Below are 4,128 nucleotides of genomic sequence, written 5' to 3' on the forward strand. Positions count from 1 at the left end.
AGCTGAAGATGACTACCCTACTGGCGAGTGACAGGATCCTCAACCCAGTTATTAATCAGCCTTCTCCCCACGTTCAAGTTTCTGTAGAGCTCAACCTCCCTTCTATCCCACTCTATTTCTGGGTGTTCAACCCCATTCTGGCAGACTTAGGGTCCCCACCTAAGTCACCACCCTGACAGGAGCTCAAGGCAACTCAAGAGAACCTCATCATGGGGAAATTGCCCTACCTCTCAGCGCCACACCCAGAGAGCTCTGCCTCTCTCTTCCTGCTCTAGTTCCTTTTGCTTCTATTGTTCCAGATCCTCATAGCTGGCCACACCAGGGATCCAGATCATCCTGAGGCAGGAGGCAGGTTCTTCACTCTGCAATGGTGCATCTTAGCCTCAAGTACTCCTCTAGACCTGGGCTCCAACAGACTCATCTCAGCCCCCTATGACTGCCAATGAGGCCCAGACAGAAACAGAGCTTCATGGCACAGTATCCCATTGGTTTGTGCTCACTGGACTTGGGGTAGGGGAACACGGGTCTTGGCCTATTAGAGCTCTGAGGGTCACTCCGGTAGAAGAGGCTGCAGGGGGGTGGGTGGGTGTTGGTTTTATGCGGCGCAATGTTATTCATTACGCAGCGCTGTTTACCCAGTGAGGAAAAGTCAGGAGACACAACAAAACCGCCATGAGAGTTTATTAAGAGAAGGGAGGGACAAGAAAGGGTGTGCTCAGGCCTGTTTGAGAGACACGAGCAGAGAGGAAGAAGAAGGGGGAGGAAGCAGGAGGAGAGGAGTCTGTGACCTGCTTCTTGTGGATTCCCCCTGCATGTGGGCATATGGGCTTACAGAGGGACGCCAGGCATGCGCGTAGATTGTGTGATCATGCTGTGCACAAATTTACACGATCACACAGTGCACAGATTACGTAGGCCGTAAGGCCCCTTGCTTGGCTACTGAACAGTGCATGTGCAGTCATGTAGCACATGTGGTCATGTAGCAACATGGGGTTCTGTTGTTTAGCCACCTACTCATGGCTCTCCCCAGAAAAGGACAGACTAGGAGTCAGGGAGCCAAAGACAAGCAGCTTCATAAGCCAACACTGGCCCAGACCAGCATGGGTTTAGCTATAAGTGAGGCCCAATGGGAGGGGGTTGCTATTGTCAACCAACAAATCTCAACGATTTGTAGGAACGGCAGAGCACTGCGCGAAAACAGATTTTTAACGGTGAAATGAAGAGGCTGGTGTAGATATCTGAACAGCAATCCTTGGCAGTGGGGATTCATAACAAGGGTGGCATTGGTCTCAGGCTGAGCAGGCAGGTACTGTTATCTGTATGAGGCCCCGTGTGGGCTGTAGTTCTAGCTGTCTTGGTGGTCACCATGGGGCTGTTACACATGAGACACATTTGACTATGACTGAGCAGCTGCACAGATAATTGAGTGAGTGCTAGAGAGAACTATGGGACAGCGTAGCTCTGGGTTTGACCTGATGGAACTGGTGTCACATTTTCTGTGTCCTCAGCCAAGCCCATGCTTCTGCCCTCACCAAGGAGCACAAACAATGGGGAACCCCAGAAAGGGGATGGAAGTTATTGCCCAGGTGTAGCAGGAATCTTAAATGGTCTTATTAATAAAAACAAACCCAGGGCCTGGTTTTGGGGTGAATACTGGAAGATCAGAGAAGCAGAACAAACCACAGCTTCTTCACCTTGCCAATTCCTCAGTTGATTCTGTTTCCTCAGACTGGATGCCTCTCAGCTGAACTGTGCTGCTAGAAGCCTAAAAGCTTAATCAGCTAAAAGCTTCTAGTTTCTGGTCCTCACGCCTTATATATCTTTCTGCTTTCTGCCTCACTCCCTGGGATTAAAGGCTCACTTTCTGGGATTAAAGGCATGAGTCACCATGCCTGGCTGTTTCCAAGGTGGCCTTGAACTCACAGAGATCCAGAGGGATCTCTGCCTCTGGAATGCTAGGATTAAAGGCATGTACTACCACTGCCTATCCTCTACGTTTAATATTGTGGCTGTTCTCTTCTCTGACCCCAGATAAGTTTATTATCATGCACAATATTTTGGGGAACACAATACCACCACACCCAGGGGCTCTCTCCTTGGCAGCTCTCTGGGACCGCACCAGCACCGTTCCTCTCAGACAACGTAGGGTACCATCAGCACAAGCCTTCCCCTGACTTCAGCTTGTGTGACTACTTCAGAACTATCTGAAATCTATACAAAGTCTTCATTCTTCAGATTCCAAACTAAGTGCATTTACACTTGGCAATGTTGTTATTATTGATTGGCAGGGTCATTATAATTGATTAACATGTTGTTATAATTGATTGACAGGTGGATGATCACTTATGCCCAGCCCAGGACTCGACTGGTTTTAAACCCAGAAGTCCTGTACCTTGGGCAATCTCTTCACTATAGGAAGACAGAGACTCTGGTCACCTTCCCATTGAAACAGAAGCCTCTTGAGGGTCAAAGCCAAATTCCAGATTCTGGGTCCCTAGAGACGGTTGTCCATTCTACTGACATCCATTCCTTTCCTAGATAAGGCCACAGCCTGCCAAGTCCATCCTGTTCTCAAAACACACTTGATCTGTAAACATCTGAAGGTGGAGCTGAAGCTCCTAGGCTGTCTGTCCTTGCAGATATGGACAGAAGGAAGCTATTGCTGAGGTGGTGACACACAGGGACCAGTGACGTTGGCCCAGGCCTGGAGCTGGCTCCTACCAGGGACCAGTGCTGGCCAGCTGCTGCAGACAGCAGGTCAGAATGCAGCAGGCCCAGAGAATGGGAGCTGTTGAAAGGCAGACCCCTGGGTGCCGGTGCTCTGTTCCAACTCGGCACGTGAGGGAGAGGAGAACTAAGGCCTCTGGATGTTTAATGATTCACGTCACTCCTAGTGGATGTCTTCAGACATCATCAGGGAAACCATGACGTCTAACAAGTGGGGGGACTGGATGCTTCCAGACACTTGGTGTCTCTACCTATCTGTAATTTACCTTCAAAAAACACAATTTAAATGCAGACATAAAACTTATAAATTGCGGCTGGGCAGTGGTGGCGCACGCCTTTAATCCCAGCACTCGGGAGGCAGAGCCAGGCGGATCTCTATGAGTTCGAGGCCAGCCTGGGCTACCAAGTGAGTTCTGGAAAAGGCGCAAAGCTACACAGAGAAACCCTGTCTCGAAAAACCAAACAAAACAAACAAACAAAAAAAAAACTTATAAGTTGTTTTAATTTCTGTGTCTTTGCAATTTACTTCATATGAACAAAGTCACAAGAATATATATATATAAATAAAACATATGTATGGGTTTATATATTTAAAACACACACACTATATGTATGTAACACACTCATATATACACACACCCTATAACGTACTTCCTCCAGCAAAGCTATACTCCTAAAGCTCCCCAACCAGTTGCACGAACTGGGGGCCAGGTTTCAAATGCATGAGCCCATGGGGGTGGGCGGGGCCAAGCATTCTTATTCAAACAACCATACTGCTAAGACTATATTCTTCTTCCTTCCTTCCTTCCTTCCTTCCTTCCTTCCTTCCTTCCTTCCTTCCTTCCTTCCTTCCTTTCTTTCTTTCCTTCTTTCTTTCTTTAAGACAGGCTGTTACTACATAGCCCGAGACAATCCTCTTGCCTCTGTTTCCTTGAGTGCTGGAGTTACTGGTGTGATCCACGACACTTGCCTAATTAAGATTACATTCTTTATCAGACTTTTTGTTTCTTTCTATGCATCCCCATTTGTTGCTGGAGATGTAAGCCAGGGCTTCACGCATGTCAGGCAACCACTCGGCTGCTGAGCTCGCCCAGCTCTCCCTCTTATTGGAGAGACAGATTGGTAACCCGTAGGAGAAGCAGAGCGTCCTGCAGTGTCTCTGGGGCTGTCTGTGCCTGTTCCTACTTCAAATGCCAGGGCCTGGAAGGTCACTTTGTCGAGCCCACCTTCCTGAGATCCCCCATCCTGCTGATGATACAGAGTGGAGGGCAGTAGCCACTAAACACATTGCCGAGGGGGGTTTGGCCTGCGAACTCCCAGTAGCCCACCACCTCCACTCACTGTGTGTGGAGTCATTCCCGTGGCATCAGCAGCTCTGACCACCCCCCAAACCCCCCCCCA

The sequence above is a fragment of the Peromyscus maniculatus genome, chromosome 5 (assembly GCF_049852395.1).
Source record: "Peromyscus maniculatus bairdii isolate BWxNUB_F1_BW_parent chromosome 5, HU_Pman_BW_mat_3.1, whole genome shotgun sequence".
NCBI lineage: Eukaryota > Metazoa > Chordata > Mammalia > Rodentia > Cricetidae > Peromyscus > Peromyscus maniculatus.